We start from the raw sequence: 25886 nt of genomic DNA, 5'->3' as shown, positions 1-25886 counted from the left end.
ACAAATTATACAGCGACGTGATTTTCAAGGTTTAACCCGTCCTTCATAGGCATAGGGGAAGATGCCCTACAGAGAGGAACTTTTTCTAAGCAAATAATCATTCTAAGTGATGCAAACAATCACCAGGCGATGTCTCTGAATTTGAAGTGTGAATTGTTTTGTATCAGATTTTCCTAAATTGAAATCATCAGACGTGTGAAAATTAAAGAAAAGGGGCAAAAAAGAGAGAACCGAACCTCTAAACGATGATATTGTGCTTATTATGTCACATGTCTGCTATTTCTTCGCCTGGCCTGTCAAAAGTTAAACCGCTGGAAGGAAATCAGCAGGCAAGATTGCCTTCTGTAAGACCAAAGCCAAGGCCATCACTTTTAGGAGGGGCTTAGAATAGCTTAATGTCATCACAGCTAACTGCTAGTAGGAGTTAATATTAAGGCTCCAGCATATGCGGTGGATGACTTGATTTCTTTATTTAATTTTTGAAAGATACTTTTACTTTACCAAGGAAAGGGTTCTGGTTCAGTCAAAATACCAAATGTTTCTTTAGGCCTCTTAGGCCTGTTGACTCAGATCATGGCCTTACAATCATTCTTTATCACACTGTATGTAGTTTTAGCCTAGGCCTAATAGTATCCATCTGTCTTCCAGGAGCTTCAGTTAACTTTAACTAGAAACAACAAACGAAGAATATATATGGTTTCAAAGTCTAATTATGTTTTTAATTACTTGGTACAGTGTTGTCCTCAGTGTGTGCTGTAAAACAAACACTAGTTCCAAAACAAAAGGTCCTGCAGTCAAGTTTGGAAACTATAGAGTTAAACAAAGTCCAATATACTTCTTTGCTGGAGAATTTCTTCAAGTTTTTAACATGTTAACATGGTATGAAACTCCAGAGAGGGATCTGGTATATGACATTTTCTAATGGGTTTCCCTTTAGTCTCAGAGCATCTTGCAGAACGTCAGAATGAACATACTCTGGAAAATGTTAGCTTAGTAAGTCACTGTGACGCGTTTCAAACTTGATTCACATATGCCACTTTTTACTTAAAAAAAGAAAAATCAAGACACTGTAAAATAAAATGTTAATTTTTATCTTCGAACATCTGTGTTCCAAACTTACGGTTGCCAAGTGGGAAAGAGGGGGATGGGATGACTGGGAGATTGGGACTGACATACATACACTACCATGTACAAAACAGATAACTAATGAGAACCTACTATATAGCACAGGGAACTCTACTCAGTGCTCTGTGGTGACCTAAATGGGAAGGAGATCTAAAAACAGGTGTATATATGTATACGTATGACTGATTCGCTTTGCTGTACAGCAAGAAACTAACACAACCTTGTAAAGCAACTACACTCCAATAAAAATTAATGTAAAAAAAAAATCTATGTTCCTTTGATCTCTTTCTTACTACCCAAATTTAGGGATATTTTGTGTTTTTTACTTTGTCACCTCAAAAGATCTGGCCAACATAATGATCAGTCTGATAATATTAAAAAGTAGTAGTTAAAAAATATACCTCAATTCCAAATGTTAACAACAACAAAAGGAATGGCTTCTCAGTTTCTACAGATATTCAAGCTCTAATCCTAAATCAAGTTTCCTTACCCTGTGACAATGTCAGGGTTCCCTCACCAATTTTATAATTTGATGATTCTTATTTTACTCACAATGCAAATTCCACTTTAAATCTTTTCTTATTAGAAGTAATAACTATTTAAAAGAACTGATTTTTCCCTAAGCAGTGATGTCGCCAAAAAATTCAAACACAGAGAAAAATGCTTGTCAAAGACCCTGATGAAGTGGGTCCCTTTTCCTGCCAGAAAGCAGATTTGGCAGGAAGCCAAGTTTCTCCCTTGGGTATGGAATCATGTTACTCATTAATCCAGTCGCCTCCCTTCACTCCTCCTTTTACTCTGAAAAAAAAAAACTCAGTATGCATGCTTGATCCCCGTAAGTCCCTTTAATGGTTTCTGTTCCTCAGTGTTTTTATCTGTACATTAGGAAGAACCATGATTGAGCTCACAGAATGGCTAATAGAATATTCTGCAATACTTAGATTTTAAAAATCATTCTCTCATTGCAACAGGTGAGCATCAATGGCAATATCATAAAATGAAGTACAGGAATTGCTCTGATGCCTAAAGTCATTCTCACAAAAATCAACAACGCAATTTAAGACGGCAGAGCACTTGCTTACTCTTATTTTCTGCACATTTGCTAAGTACCCTAATATCTCTTTGCTATGGCAGGGGGAAGGCCAGATTTTCAAAGATGAGTTTTAATTTACCAACATTCAGATAAAGTACATTTTTATGAAATAAAAATTCTGTAATTATCTGCTTGTTACTGGAATTGAAATAAAATTATACAAAAGTGAAACACACAAAAATACACCACGCCTATGGTTAGAATGGAGAAGCTAAAATTGTAGTTTCATTTTTGCAGCAAAATATTCAATAGCTACATGACCCTTAAGAGACTTTAGGGTCTGTTTTTGTTTGTAATATCTCAATACCTTTAAATTCTAGTTTAAAAGAATAGTTGGGAGAGGCGGCGGGGAGAGCCTTGGCAGACAAGTGTTTAAAACCCCAGACTTAGAGAGCAAGACATGGAGAGCTGAGCATGCCCTCTGGGTTAGCACGCTAACAGGAAACAGCTCAATCTGGATTTAATCAGAGACCATCGCTTTACTGACAAGATCATGATACTGAGGCCACAAGAATGTTTCATAATTGTTTTTTTGGCCAATCCTTCTGCCATTAGAATTCAGCTTTTCCTAAGAGAACATGCCTGACTCCTATGGGGTAAATATCTAAAACCCTGCCCAACTGTCCTAGCCATGGAATTTCCATAATTACCAATTCTGACATAAGGGGAACAAGAGAAAGAGAATGAGAGAGATGAAATGTGCCATGTTTCAACCGTGTTTCCAGTCATTGAGAAATATACTCTTTCGCATTCTAAAATGTAAACTGTTCACAACTTGGGTGTTTCTAATTTTAAAAAAATTGTCTTCAATCAATATAATCCTTTAGTCATCTGATACTTTAACAGGGAACGTATTAAGTAAACAACCTCATTAGACTGGAGACAGTATGAAGTCCTTCTCCAAGCCATGCTTAATCTTCAGTACATCAGTTCTCAGGCAGCCTGGCTTGAGCAGAAACGTAAATAGTGAGCACTCTTCCAGTCATACATAACTCTCTAAGAAAATCTAAATCCCAGAGCCAAGGTTTTACAGAACTTTAAGAATAGCACATTGCTCTCTGTACGCTCATCCCAGAACACCAAGGGTCCATTTTCTAACATCTATTCAAATGCTCTGTAACCACCACCCAGAAACAATAAGAAACCACCACAGTATAGGAAATGCTGTGAGATGACTCACAAACTCTGATCATTTGTCCATATTGCCCAAATACATACAGATTAAGTGTCCTTGCCATGCAAAGAAAAAATATGTGTATGTAATGGCACAAAGCAGAACGTTATGGAGAGGCCAATGCATCTGAGTATAGAGATCTATTTACACGTGGGACGTTCAGAGATGTAAAGCATAGTCTATACGAAACTTAAGGCATGTGATGTCAAGCTCAGTGTGAGCTTCTGCATCGTGTGAACTTCTACTCTGGGTGTCAACTAACTTCCTTTGCTAGGTTAGGGTTGCTAGGATGCCCAGCTAAATTTTAATTTCAGAAAAATAATAAATGAGTAATTTGGGAGCGTAAGTATGTCTCATGCAGTATCTAGGACCTACTCATACTGAAAAATGATTTGTTGTTTATCTGAATTTCCGAATGAACCTGGCATCCTGTGTTTTTATTTCCTAAGTCTGGCAATTCGCTGCTAAGTGCATACAAAGGGTGCGGAACGGATCTCTCATTTATTCATCTACTTATTCAGACACACGTTAACCAAACAGTACTATGTGCCAGGCACTGTGCGAGACAGTAGAGATGCAAAGGTAAATAGCATGCAGTTCAGACACCAGGATGTTCAGTCTGAAGGAGGAAACAGACACAAAGAAACCATTATAATGCAATATGAGTAAGATGGTGGACAGATACGCAGATACCATGGAAGAACCAGGAGCGACTCTACATAGAGGCAGCATCTGAAAGTGACTGGAAAGATAAGGATACCACCCACATGAAAGAAAACTGAGAAAGAGAAGCCAGATTCTTGTGAGGCAGAAGCACTGAATTCCACTTCAGTCATGTAAAACTTGGGAATTCCCTGGCGGTCCAGTGGTTAGGACCCTGCACTTCCACTGCAGGGGGCACTGGTTTGAACCCAGGTCGGGGAACTAAGATCCCACATGTCGCACAGCATGGCCAAAAAAAGGGGGAAAAAAAGAAAAGTAAAATGTGAAGTATCTTTGGGATTTTCCAATGGTACCGCCCAACAGGCAGTCAAAATCCAAGAGCTGGGGGATAGGTCTAAGATGGAAATATATAGAAGTCACATCAATTAAAACAGCTTCACCCTCCAGGCAGAGTGAACAGAAGAAAAGACTAGAGGGCAGAGGATGGCATCTAGAAGAATACCCAAATTAAGAGGGTTCCAAGAGCAAAGATGTCAAGCACCAGAAGAAGCACCTGCACATATGGCCAGTTTACACTCACCTGATCTGTGGTAGCACTTCTGGACAGAGAATCCAGGAGCAATCTTCACTGCCAGATTCATACAGATGCCAACATATGCACCTTCCACCTAATTACACAAACATATCGAGGTCTAGCCAGCAGCGTGCTGGAGTCAGCCCATCCTGCTTGCAAGAGCTGATTGTAGACATTCCTCAATCCTATGTTCCATGACATCATGTTGGTATTGTGAATCTGGCCATGGTGGAAATATCTACACCGTGGAAATTGGCAAACTGGCTAGAAATCGGGGCTTTGGGTCTGGAGAGTTGATTTACCAGCACACCACTGCCTAGAAGTCCCCCCTCAGATTATGCCAATGGCAAATTCAGAACATTTTTCTCTTTCTGTGTCCACTCCAGTTAAGGCATGTGTGTTGTCACCATGACCTTTGACCTCACAGAAGATAGAAAATTATGCCTCTGAACTAAGAAAAAAGGAGAAGAGGTAGAGGAGCATATGCCTGACAAAGTAACGTGCTCTGAAAAACATTACAAGATCCCTAAGAGCTGACTTTGCTTGAAGCCACACACGTTAGAATGTGGTCAGATTTCTACGATGAGGACGCTTCATCCTCAGGAAAATGCTAAGAGGGCTGTGATAACAAACAAGGGCCAGTGTTTTGTCAGACAGAAATCCCAGTCCCTTCCGCCATCCTGTCTCAGCAGAGTTTCCTAGATCATCCCAAAGAGTCCAGGAACTCTCCGAGGGGAAACAGGAAGTTGTGTTTTCCATCTCCTAAAACATGGTCACCCTCCCGGCTGTGAATCTGTTCTGCCCGGTGTTAACCCATAACAGACTGGATCTTCTCTCACACAAACCCCTACGGCTGGCATTCTGGTCCTCCTCCTTTAAGGATTTAAGGAGTCTCTAAGGAGGCAGATTCAAAAATTAAGCGGATTTAAGGGAGTTTGCTGACTCTGTTTTTCAAATAAAATAATTTCACTTTTACATGCTACTCTGCTGCTTGAGACTCAGAACGCTAATGATTAAGATGATTAAACGGCTTCCCTTTCCACCTCTGAGGCCAATTTACTACGGTACCTAGGGCAATGACTTAAAGTTTCAATGTCTCGGTCATTGGCTTTGCAAAATGAAGAAATCACATGCTATTTTGAGAAGTTCAAGGATTTACAAATATGGGGGGAGGGAGGTTTGAACTAAAACAGTCACCGCTGCACGTGCCAAATTACATCACAAACTGTCACACAGGGTTTTTAGCGTCCAGAGTGAACTTGCAAAATTCACAGCTCCCTCCTGTCCCACACATTCAGACCTCAAATGCCCAAGGTCTTCCTATGCTGAGGTCATAGGTTAACAGGCGCCTTGGCTTTCTGGAACTCATTCTGTTTTTGTGCAACCGAGCCAACCTCTGTCTGAAAAGGTCAGCAGGGAGTAGTGAGCTTCTGTGGGACCTAATATTCTCTGTGAATGAAGCCTGCTTTGAATGGAAAGGCTTCCTCACAGCCCAGCAACTTTCCCAGCCCTCCATAAATCCCACCGACAGTTCCACGGGGCTTCATCTCCTGTTGAGATGTAAAGTGTTCCTTCACCAGGCTTTGCGGGAGCAGAGGGTGGCAGCTGCCTGATGTTTCCTAACTGAATCAGCTTGATTCTTCTTCTGCACACCACATTAAGGAATCTCTTATCCTCCCCACTTTCCTATGGGATAAATTCAGTTTTAAGCAAAGTAAACATTCAGTTCCCACTATTATTATCACCTATTACGATACAAGCGTAAAAATCAAGCCCCATTATCAAAATGCCAGCAAAATCATTATTCCCCTGGGTTTCAGAATTTGAGGAATGACTATCCAGCTTGCTCCTTTTCTGCTCCAAAAATGAATCTTTCAAGCCTATGTGAGCTTACGAATTCAAATGTACAGTTGCACTTTACAGTTCCCACAAAGCTCTGGGACACAGAGTCCCTGGCAAGCACTTTACCCTCAGCGCTGCATTTGGCACAGGTAGTATTCCGAGATCATGCATGGGCTTGTAGAACTGGCTACCTACGGAGTGACAAGGTATCTTTCAAGCATCCTATCAGGTGATCCAATCTAGGGCAAAGTATGAAGACCGATTTAGTTTATCTTGAGTACCTCTCTCTGAAAGATACACCGAACGTAACTGACTTTTTTAAAAATAGGTTTTCCTATTCATAAGCTGCAAATTAATTCTAAGAAAATCATCCGTATGCCCTGAATAAAAAGGAAGAGAGGGTTAACAGATATTTATTGAGCCTTTATGGGTTAGCTGCTCAATCCTTATAACAATCCTTGGGTATAGGAATTATTCTTACTTGACTTGAGGACACTGAGGTTTGGAGAAGTGAGCTGTCGCACCCAGTTAGCCAGCCAATTAGCATAACTGACAGAGTCAGGATATAAAACTAGCCCTGTCTTTCTATTACAGCATGTTGCATTAAAATGCAAAGTGAGGGGCTTCCCTGGTGGCACAGTGGTTGAGAGTCCGCCTGCCGATGCAGGGGACACGGGTTTGTGCCCCGGTCCGGGAAGATCCCACATGCCGCAGAGCGCCTGAGCCCGTGAGCCATGGCCACTGAGCCTGTGCGTCTGGAGCCTGTGCTCCGCAATGGGAGAGGCCACAACAGTGAGAGGCCCGCGTACCGCGAAAAAAAATAAAAACACACAAAGTGACACAGTGTTGGGTATTCGGTCTCCTTATTTGTACACCTAAGACTAGAATCTCCATACTTCATAGGACTGTTGTAAGAAAGAGATAAAATTAGATAATAGATCTGAAAGCATGTTGAACGGTTACAAGAACTATTCAGGATTCTACAGGTAAAAGAAAATATTGTATGTCATACTAAAATCCTTCTCTTTTCACTTTCTTTCCCCTACCCCAATTACTTTCACCAAAATTAGGTCTTATGACAGCAAATATTCTCTGGCATTATCCCTCTTACTTCCTGACATTGACTGAGATCTTTAACACCTAAAGATTTAAAAAAAAAATACTGTTTTTGTGTTAAACACCCTCTTTGGAGGAAAATGAAACTTCCCCTTCATTATTGTGGTTTCTTAAGTGGGTAAATTAAGTCCAAGAAAGATGAATGACTTCGCTCAAGGGCTCCAAAAGATGCCAGGAGAACAAGGTCAGTAAGATGCATGAGAAGTTACTGGATAACACAGTGTAGGATCCCTGGGGGTTGCAGGGGGACTCATTAATAATCTAATTTCCAGATTATTAATTAGTTTTCCTACCTGCTAGTTTTATAAATCTCTCTAGTCATGAGACAATTGCCTTATATTTTTAGAAAGAAAGGAAAATGAAAGCAAAATGACAATATGATTGGTTATGTGATATAGCCAGACAAAGTGGCGCTGACACTTAATAAAAATAGATAGAGGAGAGGGCAGAGGATAGAGAGAATTGATACCTGGCAAAAACACAGATCCAATTTCCCCAAGCAAACAGAAACTTTTGAAAAGAGAACCATTTTGTCCACTAGACTTTAATGTGTCAAAAATATATGTAAAAAAGTAGGCATGTCAGTTGTAAAGAAAATATTTATCTTCCTAATAACATGCTCATCATTCCCATGGCTCATGACCCACTCTTGATGTCAGTTAGTAAAAAGAGTATTAAAAGAGCTCCCATTATGCAAAGAATCCAAATGAGGGGCTAAGGGAATCTACAAAAGAAATGAAAGACTATACTCTAAAAAAACAGTAGAGGTTATATGAATGTGAATTTTTTCATTTAATGGGATGGAAGGAACGATGTGTAGAGCTTAACATCAGTGAATATTTAATAAATTAAATAAATGCCAGGTAAATAAGCAGCGGCCTTACAGAGAGAATTTCAGCACTGATGGGGATAAAGGTCTCTTGCAACCCTGAACTTCAACTTCCATGCCTTCATAAGGAAGGCATGGAACTAGATTCTTTTTCTAGTTCCAGGTCAATTAATCTTCAAATACTTGTTAGTGCCCTCTGTTTGTCTCAGCAGTGAGCTAGAATAACTCTTTCTAATTTAATTGCTTTTGTTATTTCCTAAATACACTTGAGAGGATCCATTCATTCAACATCTATTTGTTGAGTTCCTACTCATGTGACTGCTGAAAGCCAAGGTAACAACAGAGAACCCAACAAGATGTTGACTTGCACAGAAAAGTCCCCTTCCTCTACAACTAAAGGAGAAGAAAGCAGACGGATGAGCCGTCATGACTGGATCTGGGCTTGGTCTTATGAAGCCCATTCTCTAGAGTCAGAGTCTTCAAATTACCCAGTCCTGAGAGATTAAAGCTACTCTGCAAGGAATACCACAGAGAGATATGGCTGATTTTACCATGACACGCAAATAGATAGAAGCTATGACTATAAAGAGAGCAACTCTTTCTAATCAATGCTACATAACTGTAAATAGTAATTGGAGATGGAACCACTGGCCAAATTAAATATATACAGTCCTCAGCCATAGCTTCTCTGTGACACCTCCAGCCATGCTCTGGTAACAGACCAATGGACTGCGTCATTCATTTGTATAGATCGAATCAGTTTTATTTTTAACCAAAGGCACTACTCAACTTCATAAAGACCGTATGTTCAGAAAAGCTTCTAAAGTTTTAGTTATAGTAGTTTGAGTTTCTGAATATAAGATATTTTAAGATCTTTTTGGTACAAGATGTCACTAAAAACAATGTACATTTTGGAATTTGTCTGTTTCCTTGAACACACTAAGCAGTTTTCAAGAGGATCACTTGAGATGCTGGGTAAAATCAGATTCCTGAGTCCATATTCCAGAGATTCTGATCAGTAGACCTAAAATAAAGCCAAGGGATCTGCATTTTAGCCAGCATCCCAGATAATTTTAAATGCAGAAGATCTACTGATTACCCTTTGAGAAATACTGTGTTTGACAATGCAAAAACCAAAGATGAGTAAGGTTTACTGATGGGATAAAGGAGTTGATTAACCAATATAAAGCTTAGACAAAGTCGCGTGGCCTCTCTTAGTCTTAGTTTTCTCATTTGTAAAGTGGGAACAGTTTTACCTTTACCTTCCTTTACTCACCTTGATGTTGCATGGATGATTCCCAAAAAATGTGGGATAAGCTCTGAACCGCTTGAGATAAAAGAACTACATAGTAAACTAAGGTATTATTGACACTTATTCAACGGCCTGAGATGCTTTCAAGCAAACCAAGTGATCTTTCTTATGTGTTTATCTTATGAAATTCAATGGGTTTTCCCACAAGAAGGGAAGGTATTACATGGGCCTACAGAGTTTACTTCTGCCCTCATTACTCCTCCACCTGGTTGTCGATCCCATGGAAATGCTTCCTGCAGAACTGGCACCGTGGATTCCCGCCTGGAACTGTCTGCCCCTTGTGCTTACAAACATCACCTTCTCAACAACAACAATCAGTAATTCTAAGCGCTTTCTATGTGTCCCATAATAACCTTAGAGAGCAGATAAATTTCTTATCCCCATTTGACAGATATTTTACAGAAAAGTGAGGCCCAGAGAGGCTAAGTGACTTGTCCCAGGGCACACAGCTAAAAGTGGCCAAAGCCAGGATTCAAGTCCAAGTGGTATGGACCCACAGTCACACTTAACCAGAATTCTATTTCATCTCCTTCAAGGGTCTCCTGTGGTACTACAGGTGGGTCACTAGTTCTTGGTCCTTCACTTACCATCAGTATGGAAACATTCCCAACCTCAAGCCTCTTTCCTTCTTAGTCTATACTCTCTTTCTGGCCATTCCATACATACTACGCACTGCCCCCGCCCCCCGTTTCACCTAACACAAATATTATACTAACTCCCTAATCTTTAACTCCAGTTCTTACTTTCCTTCTAAATTCTAGACATGAATTTCCAATTACTACACAATCACCTGGACAATCCATAAGGAACTCTAACTCAACGTGTACAAAAAAAAACTCATTTTATTCCTCTAAAATCTCACCCCTTCTCTAGCTTCTGACTTCGTTAATGATCCAAGTCATAAACCTACAAATCATCTTTATTCCCGACTTATCTCCCCCTCACCTCCAAAATCCAACCTGTCCCATTCCCTAAATATCCCTCCATTCTAGTCTTCTCCCCCATCTTCACTGTCTTACCCTAATTTAGACCTCATTTCTTAACTGGGTATGTATAACAAGCACTTAAATTGTTTCACTTGCCTCTAGTCTTGCTAAAATCATCTTTCTAAAGCACAAATCCTAGTTTCAGAATAAAGTCCAAGTACCTGCCAAAGCTAAACATGCCTATCCTATGACTCAGCAATTCCATTCCTAAAAGATACGAGTATTATGCCCACCGAAAGACAGGGACAGAAACATTTATAGCAGCCTCATTTATAATAGCCAAACACACTTTCCATAGTATGTTGTAAGCATGTTTACTGACAGGCATCCTCTGCTAGACCATAAAATTGTTAAAGGCAAAGTCTAGTCATGTGAGTATTTATAGCTCCAGAAATTAGCCTATAACCACATCAATAAGTACTTCAAGAATATTAAATATGTTTTTAAGACAAAAATGAGTTTTTCATCTAACAAATCTAATGATACTATGCTCCCTAAGTAACATTTTTCTTGATTCTTCTAGATTCAGTCAAATAAAAAAATATGTACATACACACAAGAAAAGTCTGTCCATACGCAATAAAAGTATACAATGCTCACTCATCACCTCTGAGTTGGACTGCTAAGGTAAATACCCTTTCAAATTCTTTTTACGGCATCCCTAGTAATCTTTTAAAGACACAAATCAGATCATGTCACTCCCCTGCTTAAAGCCTCTCGCTGGCTTCCCATGACACTTGGAATAATAGGCAGACTCTACCATGGTCCACAGGCCCTTCCTGCCTACCTCCCTGACTCCACCACCAAAATCATCTCCCTCCCTCCCTAAGCCCCAGCCATACCAGTCTTCTTTCGCTTCATCAAACACAGCAAGCTCATTCACACCTAAGGATGTTTTTGTGTTTGTTCCTTCTGCCTAACACGCTGCTCAGCCTGATTTTCTCCTCGTGGGTCCTTCCCCTCATTCACTGCTTTTGATCAAGTGGTATCTCCTCAGATACACCACCTGGACCATCCCTCCGGTGTCCCACTAGCCATCTTCCCCGGCCAGGCCAGATCATGTCATCTAGTTAACTGCCTTATAGCCCTGACTTGTTTGCATGTTTGCTGTCTGTAAATTCTGCAACAGCAGAGCTCTTATCTATCTTGTTCACTACTATATCCCTGGGGAATAGAATAATGTCTAACACACAACAAGTGCTCAGTAAATGTTTGTTGTAGTGAGCGAAAAACAAATTAATGTTGTAATTAAATGGCAAATCATTTAACAATCTCAACAAAAGGCTGATTATACTCCATAGATCCATTGAAGAATGCCAAACTCTCCTCGGAACTAAAAAATCTTAGGTAAACAAAGTTAACTGTTTATATCTCTTCACAGCAGTTGAGAACTACAGTGAATTCTCAAAATGACTATTCGGAGCTTTTATTGAGTCTCCATTAATTCCACACTTGGTTATCATGATTATAAAAATTACTGAAGGGCTTCCCTGGTGGCGCAGTGGTTGAGAGTCCGCCTGCCGATGCAGGGGACACGGGTTCGTGCCCCGGTCCGGGAAGATCCCACATGCCGCAGAGCGGCTGGGCCCGTGAGCCATGGCCACTGAGCCTGCGCGTCCGGAGCCTGTGCTCCGCAACGGGAGAGGCCACAACACTGAGAGGCCCGCGTACAGCAAAAAAAAAAAAATTACTGAAGTCATGGAGGTGTTTTTCTCCAGAATTCATCAAGATCGAGTCCCTGAGTCGAACTACACATCTCAAGGATCTCTCATTCTCTGAGGCTGACACTGTCTTCACTGTTCTGTCAGATGTAAATGCCACTGAACCAATTTCTTGCTTTGAAAACAAAGAGTGGGAATATGCTCTTGTTTTGACTTCTTGCAGCTCCAACTAGGAGCATCTGAGGAAATGAATACACAAGCTAATCAACCAGCTACATAATGTAAGTGTAAATACACTACAAGTTTACTTATGAGGTGTTGGACTACCAAGAAGCTTCCAATACTTTCTGCATGAAAGACATGGTATAAAGTTAGTAAGGAGTTTATTTGAAGCCTTTTACCGTCCCCTTTCTTCTGTGCCAGGTTCTAAGCCTTGAACACTAAGAACGCTGTTTGAGGTCCCTGAATTTATAGTAAGTTTGTATTACTGAAACAAATAAGTGCTCTAACGTCGCATTATAGAATTCTAAGTAAGGGTGCTTTCCACCTTAAAACAAGGCTAACTTGCTATCCCAGGCATTAAACCCTCTTCAGTGGAGGTCTAGAGGACTGCAGCTTTACCACAAATCCTACGTTCATTCATTCATTTACTCCGAAATATTTAGTGAGCTTTTACTATGCTTAAGTTGCTATATTATAAGACACTGCAGATACAGAAGTGAACACAGACATGGTCTCTATCTGCATGAAGCCAACATTCAAGCAGAGAAGACAAATACTAAACAGATAATTTAACAATTAACTATCTAATGCCAAGAGAGATCACAGCTCTCCATAAAAAGGTGCTAAAAGAAAATAAGGTAAAGGGATCAGACTGTGTCCTGGTGATCAGGGAAAGTTTCACCGAGGAAACAGAGATCAGAATAATCAGCAGGTGTTCACCAGGCAAAGGTTGAGAGAGAGAACATTTCAGGTGAAGGCACTGCATGCAAATGCCCTGAAGGAGGAAAGAAACCTGGCATCCTGGAGGATAAAGAGAAGCTGACGTGGCCAAAGGAGAGGGAGCCAGGGTAGGTAGGGTGGCAGGAGACAAGCTTAGCCAGGAGAAGAACGGAAAGCCACTAAAAGATTTTAAGCAGGGAGGTATACCATGATCAAATATAACATGGATCTACAAGAAGAATGAACTGCAGGAAATAAGAAAGGATTCAATTAAAAGACTACTAAAGAATGCAAAGGTTTCTCAAAATGTGGAATGTGATCCACTTGCATCAGAATCACCTGAGATACTTGTCAAAAGCAGATTCATGGAGCCAACCTCCAACCTACAAAATGCAGGTCCCTGTAACTGGGAAATCAGCAGTTAGTCCTAGATTATTATAATAAACTTTAATGACTAAGAAGCACAGTAATAATGCCAGAGGAATTCCAATGATCGTCAAATGAAATAAGCCAGGATTGAAGTAAAATCCTCTGCTTTTACTTGGGCGTGAGTTCCCTCTTCTAAAATTTTGGTGGTACCACTCTCCTCTCCAGCTCCCTTTCTCCCTTACCTATAGCAAGGGACCGATTTTATTCTTTCTCCATAGTCATCAACTGATATTAGTTTTATTCAGAGCAGAAGCATACACTTACTTTGACTTGTTCCTGACAGGAGCAGATCAGAGTAAATGAACGCATAAGTTAATCAGTGTTACTATACAAGTCCATTTCTGACTAGAAAAGCTCAGGTTGGGAATAATGTTATCTTGCGTTTGTGTGGCCCTAATATTCAAAGCTCTTGTATATACACAATCTCATTTGATTCTCACAATAATCCCAATTTATAGACGAGGACACTGAAGGCTCAAGGGGCTAAGTAACTGACCCAGTCACATTCCTAGAAATTGACAGAGGCCAGAGGCCAGCCCGGACCCTTCAGACTCCAAAGCCACGTTCAAGGAGCAGTGCCACGTGGCTCCAGCAGGTCGGACCCCCAGGTGCTCATGGAAGGTCCCCCATGTACTGCCCTCTGCCCCTCATGCCACACACGTCAAATAGTGAGAGCCGACTGACTCCACGTCAGGTTCTGTGAATGAATCACCAACTCTCAGGTCCTATACTCAACAGCAAGTCAAAATTCCCTCTATGGGGTACTGGGATGGAAAAGACGCCACTGTAGACAAATTACGACATAGCTGTTCCAAGTCGCCAAAACTACTTGAACATAAATATTTAGATTTCGTATTAACACGACAGAGGTCACGGGGCTCTGGGAAATTATAACTGTCTTAATCAAACAAAACATAAACTTCTCTTGTCAAACAGGTGTAATGGTCATGTTGCCAGTAGTAATTGTATGTTTGGATTTTCAAAAATGCATTCTCCTCTCCCATTTAAAAGAAAAAAAAAAAATGCTGCAACATTTCCCTTTCCAGGAATGTGATTTAACTTAATAGCTAAGCTAATAATCACTAGCTGCTTATTTGGTGCAAACAAAGAAAGCACTGTCTCTGCAAGTGGGCACAATGGTTCTGAATGTGAGATGGATTTAAGTATCTGGTTGTGAGCGACCATTACGTTATGTAACGAACGGAGCTGCATGAATACCTATTACATAACTCCATACTGCCTGGGCACTCTAATTAAAGTGGGGGGACTCTCCCATCACATGAAAAAGCTCTCCTGAGTCACTTCTATAACTTGTAAGGTTAAAAAACTTAAATTATACTGAGCCAGGGAAATTGTGTACACAGCTGTTGTGTCCAAAGTAAACCATGAAAGAGGGGAATAAGAAAAGAAATGTTTCTGTAGGGACTAGAAGGTAACTGTCCTGGAAGAGGTAGAAGGGAGCCAGGCTGGAACTGAACTGAAAAGCTATGCTCTGTAGCTCTAACTGGGGAGAAATGTAGCATTTTCCAAATATACTTATGTAATCTGATGGACACCTAGCACTTAGTTGGAAGCACATATAGTCGTCCCTCGGTAGGTATCCGCGGGTGATTGGTTCCAGGACCCTTGAGAATGACAAAGTCCACAGATGCTCAAGTCCCTTACATAAGATGGTGCAGTACCGTCACACAACCCACACACATCCCCATATACTTTAAATCATCTCTAGATTACATATAATAGTTAATACAACGTAAATACTATTTAAATAGCTGTAATAACAATGTAAATGCTATGTAGATAGTTGCCGAAGTGGCAAATTCAAGTTTTGCTTTTGGGAACTTTCTGAAGTTGTTTTTCCCGAGCATTTTCTAGCCACAGTTGCATCTGCAGGTGGGGAACCCGTGGATACAGGGGGCCAACTGTATTGATTCATTTTGTCAAAAAGGCACGAGAGGCGCAAGATGTCATATAAGAAAGCAGTAGTCGGTGTGGAGGCAAAACCAGTGAAGGTTTCTAATTTATTCATCTGTAAGTTTAGCCCCCACATACGTCTCTGTAGCTCCAGCATCTAACTAATTCCACACCTTCTGAGACTGGGAAGGAAGGAGGCAGTACCTTTAACATTTCCTTCCAGTAGCCCTGGAAGGAAGCTGTTCAGGGTGCAAACGAGGCCAAGGAAAAAATCAAAGTTTTAACAAACCAGTACAATTTAAATCACGTAACAGTGATCCTTCATGGGGAAATTTAATGTTCAACCTCGAAAGAGCTGTTTTCTCAGTGAGGAACCTTTTAAACAGCAACATTCTAAAAGTTTTATTAATTCGATGGAAATGTCTCTGTTCTTCTGCCTTCAGAAGTAGAATATCCTGAGCGTGATTGAAACCTTCATTCAGAGCTCCATGAGCCATCAGCGCTACAAGGGATTGTACCTGTGTCCCCCAGAGACAATGACGGAGAGCAGTGCTTAGTCCAAAGCGAAATGATCCCATACGGTTCAATGCCTGCTATCTAATCATCATCACTTTCTCACATTCATTTATCCAGCAAATAAATATTCCTTGCGTCTTCTGTCTGCGAGGTACTGTTCTAGACTCTGGGGAAGAAAGGACCAAAACCCACGTCCTCTTGGAACTCACCTTCTAATGCAGGAGAGAGGCAATCAATCTGTCTGTCAATTACAAAACAAAAACAGTACCTTACACAGTGGTTAAGTGGCAAGGAGGGTGAAGCTGAAATGGAGGTCGGTGAGTTCCAGGCTGGGGGAGGGCTGCAATTTAAGTGAGTGGCTAAGAGTAGGCCTCACTGAGACAGTGACATATGAACGCAGCCTTCCACTGGATGGTCCATGTCTGTTATTATGAGCATGTCTACCTCTAAAAGCCCCACTCTCTTCAAATTTGCCATATCCATTATGACTATACATAAATAACCAACTTTGTTATGTATTAGGAATTAACGTGGTATATATTAAGAATGATGGCCTTTCCTACGGGGTGAGAACTATTTGGGCTACTCAGAGAATTTTTTCAATAACTTTCAGTTTTTAAGTATGCTCTGGAAAGCTGAAATAACCCAAACTGAGAGAGTGTTACCCTGCTGTTTTCTAGAGTACGTAAGCCTCTAACTCCGGCGCCGCCATCCCCTGCGCTAATGAACTAGCCTGCTTCTCCCCCTTACCGCCCCAGCTACACTTCTCCTGACTCCTAGACCAGCTGCTCTCTGCCTTCTTGCCTCCTGAATATGACATCACCCAAGGCCCTCACCCGTGTTCTATTTTCCGTATCGTCCATTCTTACTGCTTCACTCGTCGCTGAGTGAGCGATACCCAAATGTATTCCTCTAATCCCAAACCTCTTCTAACTGGAAAACTTCTCCAGCGTGCTATGTCTAAAATTAAAATGGTCATGGCACCCCCTTCCCATCAGCACCACAAAGAAGCTCTTCTTCCCGAAATCCCATTTCTGCCAATGGTATCTCTATCCTCTCAGCTCAACTGCACCAAAAATCTTAGACTCATCTTTGACTCCGCACTGCGGTCACCAGGGAAACAGCTGCTGATGCTTTCTTCTAGGTTTTTATCTGCTCTGCTGATAGGAGGGAATGAAAACAATAATTTGAAGACACAGTTGTGATCACTAACAAAGAGTTACTGCTGCAGGATTTACAGGAACCTTGGGAGAAAGTGACTATGTTCTCCTACAGGTGTCAGAATCCCAAACATTAGGAAAACACTGTTTTTTAGGGATAAGTTGGGAGATTGGGATTAACATATTCACACACTACTATACATAAAATAGATAACTAATAAGGACCTACTGTATAGCACAGGGAACTCTACTCTACTCTGTAACGACCTACATGGGAAAAGAATCTAAAAAAGAGTGGATATACGTGTATGTATAACTGCTTCACTTTGCTGTACAGCAGAAAGTAACACAACACTGTAAATCAACTATACTCCAATAAAAAAATTTTAAAAATAAAAAATAAAATTAGCATAAACCTTCTGTTACAGGGAAGAGGATTCAAGAAAGGTAGGACAAATATTCCAAGTACAAAATAAAAGTTTTAAGAAATCAAGGAGGTTGTACAGGTTTCCCAAATTATTTTTTAAATTTATTTATTTTTGGCTGTGTTGGGTCTTCGTTGCTGGTGCAGGTTTTCTCTAGTTGCGGTGAGCGGGGGCTACTCTTTGTTGCGGTGCACGGGCTTCTCATTGCAGAGGCTTGTCTTGTTGCAGAGCACAGGCTCTAAGCACGAGGGCTTCAGTAGTTGTGGCACACGGGCTCAGTAGTTGTGGCTCGCGGGCTCTAGAGCACAGGCTCAGTAGTTGTGGTGCATGGGCTTAGCTGCTCCGCGGCATCTGGGATCTTCCTGGACCAGGGCTCGAACCTGTGTCCCCTGCATTGGCAGGCAGATTCTTAACCTCTGTGCCTCCAGGGAAGCCCTCCCAAGTTATTAGAGACAGAAAGAAGGCCCCATAATTAAGGCTATATACTTAGGGTCTAAAAGCATGGTAACATGGAAGTTAACAGTCATAACGAACTGAGTCTTATGAATATGTGAAGGTCAAGTTAAAGAGCTCTCTTCAGCTATATTAGGAGCAAAATGAGGAAAGGAGCTGCTCATTGCTGATGCGTGGGGTAACGTTAACTGATAAGAGAGAAAAGAGAACTACTTCACTCCCCGTAAGCTTCTATCTTCACTATCAAGGAAAATGATCTTTAAACTGGAAAAAGGGCAGGACCAGCATGATGAAGAGGAAACTAGAGCCCAAGATAGAGAAGGCAATATTAAGAAAGCTCTTAGCCCTTTAAGTGACTTCATGTCTCTGGAGCCAGAGAAAATAGCCTGAAGGGCACTGAAAGAACCAGAAGATGTGATCATAATATTGATGAATGGAATCTTCACAGAAGCAGAGAATCATACAAGTGACTGAAGCCTGGCAACAAGAAAACAGCGATTTTCAGACAGGAATTTAAGGTGGACTAGAAACAATGGACTGATTTGCCTACAAACCGCTTTCGCCAATATCCCAGATGGTTTGTAAGCAATGAACACTTGGAGCTCACATGAAATCACTGAGAAAAACAAATCAGATCAAGCTAACTTTCCATCCTATTCTGACCCTAGACAAGAAAAAAGGAGTACTACAGACATGACAGATGTCTCACACATTCAAAAAAACCATTCCACCAACTCTCTCCTTAGATCTTTTTTTTTTAACATCTTTATTGGAGTATAATTGCTTTACAATGGTGTGTTAGTTTCTGCTTTATAACAAAGTGAATCAGCTAGACATACACATATATCCCCATATCCCCTCCCTCTTGCATCTCCTTCCCACCCTCCCTATCCCACCATTCTAGGTGGTCACAAAGCACTGAGCTGATCTCCCTGTGCTATGCGGCTGCTTCCCACTAGCTATCAGTTTTACATTTGGTAGTGTATATATGTCCATGCCACTCTCTCACTTTGTCCCAGCTCACCCTTCCCCCTCCCTGTGTCCTCAAATCCATTCTCTAGTAGGTCTGTGTCTTTTTTCCTGTCTTGCCCCTAGGTTCCTCATGACCTTTTTTTTTTTTTTTTTAGATTCCATATATATGTGTTAGCATACGGTATTTGTTTTTCTCTTTCTGACTTACTTCACTCTGTATGATAGACTCTAGGTCCATCCACCTCACTACAAATAACTCAATTCCGTTTCTTTTTATGGCTGAGTAATATTCCATTGTATATATGTGCCACATCTTCTTTATCTTTATGGATCTGATAGAGCCCTAGGGGTTCAATGGTTGTAGAGTTGTATTCCAGTCAAATACAGTAAGTCCCCTACATATGAACCTTTAAGTTGCGAGCTTTCAAAGATGTGAACATCCAATCATGTAAGTTAGTTCACATGGCTGGTGTACATTGTCACTTGTGTGCATCCTCTACAAGTGGTTGTACTTTTGTGTACTTTACTGTACATTACTGTATAGAGTACAGTAGTACAGTACCTTTATTTCAAGCCCAGGAGGTCTGGAAGCAAGGATAAAAGCAGCAGTACATAGCCAATTGTGTTAGTTGGGTACCCAGGCTAACTTTGTTGGACTTATGAACAAATTGGGCTATGAATGCGCTCTCCGAACTGAACTCATTCGTATGTAGGGGACTCACTGTAGTCAGGGAACGCTGAATGGTAAAGCAATGTCAACTAGTGAGTACGGCTAGGAGCAGGGAATGTCTCTAGTAATATAACAAAGAGTTTTGTCTTTGGCCATGTTGATTAAATCATTTTAACAAATGAAGCAGACAATTATATAGAACCTTATTAAACTGAATTGAAAGTTATATCTGGTACGTTGACTTACGGAATCAAAATTTTAGAAGACTTGTTTTAAAACCAGGAATATTGGGCTTCCCTGGTGGCGCAGTGGTTGAGAGTCCGCCTGCCGATGCAGGGGACGCGGGTTCATGCCCCGGTCCAGGATGATCCCACATGCCGCAGAGCGGCTGGGCCCGTGAGCCATGGCCGCTGGGCCTGCGCGTCCGGAGCCTGTGCTCCGCAACAGGAGAGGCCACAACAGTGAGAGGCCCGCGTACCGCAAAAAAAAAAAACCAAAAACAACAACAAAAACCAGGAATATTAGCTAAGACTAATAAAATTAGATTTAATAAAAATAAATATTTTCTACAACTAGACCTTTTTAAAATCAGCTCTCCAAGTACAGGCTAAATGAGACTTCGTTTCATAAAAATTAATATTACAAAAATTAAAAAGACCAAGGAATCTTAGGTAAACATGAGTCATGAGTGTAGTACATGTGTAAAGAGACCTAATTTAAGTTCCACACATGAACACTAATATTAAAAAGAATATAAAACTGCCAATATTCAACCATTTTTAACTTACTAATATGGCAATCTCATACGGTTCAACCTAATACGATTACATGTGAATCACAAGAGAAGTACAAAGTGCTACAGAACTCAGAAAAGGATAATTTACCACCATTTGGGAAACCGAAGTGGCTTTGTGAAAGAAATGGCATGTGAGCTGGAATTTGGGTGATGGCTGGGATTTGCACAGGAGATTAGGGGGAAGGGGGACATTTCAGACAGCGGCAACAGTTGGGGAAAAAGACCCTGGGACAGGAAAGTAGCGTAGTTAGGTTAAAGTGTGGAATATGTAAAAGTGAGACACAGGAAATAACACTAGAGAGGGAGAGACTGGAACTGAACTTTGGAGGCCCTCAAATCCACTGTAATAAAAGTGCTCAAAAATTCTATGAGCTGCCTACAGAGACCAAGAACAGTACTGGGCACATAGCAGGAGTCAAATTTGAATGAATAAGTGAATCAATGAAAGAAAGAGTGAATTATTTGTGATGGGTACAGAACAAGAAGAGGTCAACATAAACACAGCTCCTGCTTGCCAATCCACTACATCACCGACATCATAGTACTTTCCATCTACAAGGGATCTTGGAGATCATTTCGTCTAACTCCCTCAAAGATCCTGGGTAACTACCAACAGGACTGGAAATACTCAAGCAAAAGAGGCGAAAGGCTGCCTGGCCCTCTGCCAGTTCCTAGGGTAATCTGATTCACCACAGCAAAATCTCCAAAGAAGATTTCAGTTCAATAACTCCTAAATATTGTGTTTTGGACTCTTTACTGAAAATGAATGCCATCTAAGTCTACAAGTTTCGGAAACAAATGTTTGGTGGCTTTTGTGGGCAATTGTTTTTAAAACATCAAGCATGTCTAAGGTATAATTTTAAAGAATCTGGCTCCAGGGGAAAAAGCTGAAGCATTCATCACATGTTTTACATTTCTTACTCTTGCCTGCCAGATTTTTTTTTTTTAATTAAGAAAGGAAAAATGGGTCAGCCCAAAAGAATTTTTACAACTGTCAGAATAAATACAAGGCCCAAGCAACCCCATAAACTTCATTTTTGGAGGCTTATCTCCGCCTCTCTCTGTGGCTTTAAGTGTCCTTTATTTAGAACCCAGCCAAAGACACAGCCCTGGTGACTCCCCCTACATCTTGCATACTGTAAGGACATGTTTTCTTTCTGTCAAGAGGGAAGAGGACTGGTGTGAGCCTAGATGACAGTACAGCCTCTTCTGATTTCAACAGGACACGGTGGGGGGAGGATCTAAGGGTCAAAGAGAACCCTTGTCCAACCCAGCTTGACTCCAAGGTCCTTAAGAAACCACTCTCCTTCTTAGAAAGAATCACCACCCATGAGGCAGTTTTGAAGGCATCTTCAAGAAGCAACTCATCAGATAAAAGAAAGTCTCTCCTGGGCTTAAGGAACACTCTAGTGCTGAGCACACGTGTCCAGACTTCGGTCGCCAAAACTATAACCATCCTTAGTCCGCCCTTCACTCTGGGAGTCCCCTGAGGAGCTACTGCTTTTAGGATGAGCACCAACGCTCAGGTTTCCTTTCTTGCAGGGTCCGGTTTGGTTGAATTGTTCCAGAAGAGCTTCTACCAACCAGACCTAACATTTCTATGGTGTTGCCGGTAGCAACCTGGCCTCTTACAAAGCAGACCAGGCCTCCTGGTGATGCATTGATTAAGCTGGACCACACTAGAAGAGTGAGTTTCAAACTTCTTAACCATGATTCACAGTAAAGAGAAAAGATGCCTTTTACACATGACTCAGTACCTACTTGCACATATTTAAAACAAGTTTCACAACAATGTTATTCTAATATTTTTTATCTCATTCTGTTCCAATTTTTAAATATTGATTTTTTAACCCACTAAATTGATTTCAGAGCCCACTCTTAAGCTATACCCTGCATTTTGAAAGGCAAGGCCCTAGACAACACTGTCCAATAGAAAGACAGTGCCAGCCACAGTACGATATTTTAAAGTAGTAGCCACATTAAAAAAAAAGTAAATAGAAACAGGTGAAACTCATTTTGACAATGTATTTTATTTAACCTGTTATATCAAAATATTATCATTTCAACATGTGACCGCTATAGAAAATGACTGAGCTATTTTACAGTATTTTAGCATACGAAGTCTTCGAAATCTGGTGTGGACTTTGCACGCACAGAACGTTTCAATTCAGACTAGCCACATTTCAGGTGCTCCATAGGTACATGAGGCTAGTAGCTACCATACTGAACAGTGCAGCCCTCAGAGCTCTGGTCCCACATCCCCCAGAGCAGCAGGACCCACGAAGGTGCCCGACAGCAGAAGGGAGGGGAGCCATCCACCCCTGCTGAACTGCACTGCATATTTGCTCACACGTCCTCATCTCACACCGCACTCTCAGGCTCCTAGTGAAAGCTCACAGCCTGGATAAAGGATAGGAGATTTCACAAGGAAGAAGAACAGAAATGAGGCTTGTTAACTAATAACAAGCAGTATCGCTCTGAAACTCCTCCAAGTCCAAATGCATTCTTTTGTCTGTGACATCAGAAATATAACAAATGCACATAAGATTCAAACCAGAGAGTAACTTTTAGAGAATTTGTTCTGAAAAATATATCTTACTGATTAAAAAAACTGAATAAATAGCACGATTGCAACTATGTTAAAACGTGCGCCTGTGAACGAAGACTGGAAGATAAAAAGCAAAAGTTTAAAGAACTGTGTTACTGCGGTAGAATTATGGGTGATTTTTTTCTCTTCTTGTAAAAATAACGTGTACAATATTGTGGCATCACTCTTTTAATAATAATATTGTTTTGAAAAGGTTCTTCCCTCTTTTCCAAAGCAAACATGTATGCCATTGAATCCCTATAAAAAGAAAAGGGTAAGGATAACATGCTTGGATAAAAGGCAAGAAGGACCAGAAGCAGTCAGAAAACTTGACCTTGACAGAGCCAATTACACTGGGACAGTCTGACGGGAAACACCTAACGACAGCTGGACTGCCAAAAACTTCTAGCGTAGGCTTTACGTTTTGCCTGAAATAGAAATTTAAGAGTTAAGAATGTAAGACCACTTAGCAGAGGAAACTTTGAGAGGGTGAGAGAGCAAAAGCAGCTGAATTTTACTAACGAAAACTGAAAAATCTACAGATACTATTGTGTTATATAATAGAGTATAATTTATGCCACTTTTTAAAAAAACCCCTCTTGCCAATGAATTCTGGTAAGAGGAGCACACCCCAGAAAGTGCCGTACACAACAAGCCTGCCCCCAGAATCTCAGAGAAGCAGCTTCACCATTATGTGCGTAACCCTAGTGGTTATGAGCATAAAGGGTGTCAGATCCCTTTACAAAAATGTGCTCTACAAAACAAAGCCAAAGTGGTTTGATACTGGGTTAATACAAGCTTGAAGCAAATTGCAGCCCCTCAGATAAGAGACCAAATAAAATATGTGAAAACCCTAAGTAAAACAACTTTGGAATCCAAAGCAGAATTGGGTTCTCAGAGGTCTATCCCTGACTCATGATTCAAACCTGTATGTCACCAAGAAGCTTACGGATTAACTTTAAATACCATGTTATTCTCCCTATAGAGGTCACCATAATAGTTCAACCAATTTTCATAAGATCATGAAATGTGTAGAAAAAAAGCAATGCTGACAAAAATGAGGCAAAAGCAGCATTTTTCCTTTTTTGTCTTGTGTCATCAGTTGAAGTATAAACTACAAATTAGATTTAGCTCATTTATTCAATATTTTCCTTTTTGTTTCAAAGAATGCGATTTACATTACCAAATGGCCAAAAAAAAAAAAAAGTCATGAAGACACCTGTTTTATAATAGAGATTAGGTCAAACAACTTGTAAGATTCTTACTGAATACTGACTATGGCTTGGACATGGTTCCAGGTGATGGGAATATGAAGATTGATTAAAGATGGTCCCACCCCCTGCCCTTGAGAAGCTCAAATGAACAGGGCAAAGTGAAACATTTTTTTTTAAAAAAAGGATACAATGTGACAAGTGCTGTAATAGAGCTTTTCCTAAAGTGCTAAGATGACCCAGATAAAAGGATAATTATTCCCAAAGAGGGATCAGGGAAAGTAGAAGAGTACAGATGACATTTGAGCTGGGACTTGAAAGGTAAGTAGTTTATCAGTCAATCAGTGAACAGAAAAGCACTGCAAGCTGATACAATAGCATATGCAGTGACAGGAGGAGGAGAGAGCTGCATATAAACGTGGACTTCACTGTGGATAATGAAATCTACAACTCTATATTTTCAACTAAGAATAGGGCTAGTTCTTTCAATGGAGACATAACCACATAGGGAGCTGGAGGGTCAGAGAGATGGAAGGAAAACTTTTAAGCTTTCATCTGCCACATAGAAGAGTATCATCAACCCTGTTGCTGTAACTCTTAGCAAAATAGGGAGTTCAGGTTAGGGATGGGGGCTGAAATCAGAGCTGCTGCCATCAGCACTTTGCGGCCCGGTCATCTAAAGTTTTACAAGGCTTTATCCCTCGAGCAGACACTCATTTGTGGATTGTCTAGGTCAACAATGGATAGAAAGTCATTTTTGTAAAGAATATCATAATCCTTCAATGCTAAACAAAGAATGTTCACGAAGAAACACTTGAATCAACTTTAGCTCCCTGAGAAACACTCGTGTGGGAGCAAAGCAGCAGCAGGACCTTCCAGGATACCCACAGCAGCGTGATGGGTGAAAGCTGGTCCTGGGCCCAGCTGATCTCGGCCCCGCTGCTTTGCACATAGATGATGTTACACAAGCGCCTTGAGTCAGTGTGTAAGATCCCTTCTTTTGTTCCACATAAAGAGTCAGCACACACAGGGAGGATTCAGTGTCTGTCAGTAACACTTAACGTGAGCAAATCACTTATTCAGCATCTTTGTGCAAGGAATTTAATTTTTCAATTACAGTTCGGAGTACGAGGGTCAGTTAGCCCCACAAGTCAGCTGAGAACAGGCGTAAATAACAGAGAATGGATGCAGGAGTCTGAGTATCCTGAGAGAATAGGAAAGGATCTTACGATACTCAGGGGGGACCCTATATGAATAGAAGAAAGGCCAAGTTCGTGGGCAAGAAGCCAGAGACCCCGGAGACTATTTTTAATCCAGAAGAAGGACAGGAAGGAACAGGAACAAAACAAGGAACTCACACAGGAGAAATGGAAAGCAAGAAGGAAGCGACTGTAATAAGCAAATGGAAAGACGGTGAGAAAAATAGATAATAAAAC

At 40.9% G+C, this 25886-nt stretch overlaps 1 protein-coding gene across 3 annotated transcripts in view; it reads right to left on the bottom strand.

The window, feature by feature from the left end:
- Window positions 1-25886, bottom strand: part of RGL1 (ral guanine nucleotide dissociation stimulator like 1) — a 280952-nt gene that overhangs the window by 95962 nt on the left and 159104 nt on the right. The window lies entirely within an intron of this gene.

Source organism: Phocoena sinus, chromosome 1 (assembly GCF_008692025.1).
Source record: "Phocoena sinus isolate mPhoSin1 chromosome 1, mPhoSin1.pri, whole genome shotgun sequence".
NCBI lineage: Eukaryota > Metazoa > Chordata > Mammalia > Artiodactyla > Phocoenidae > Phocoena > Phocoena sinus.
Note: the sequence above shows the minus strand (reverse complement) of the source record. Positions and strands in the feature narration are given on the sequence as shown.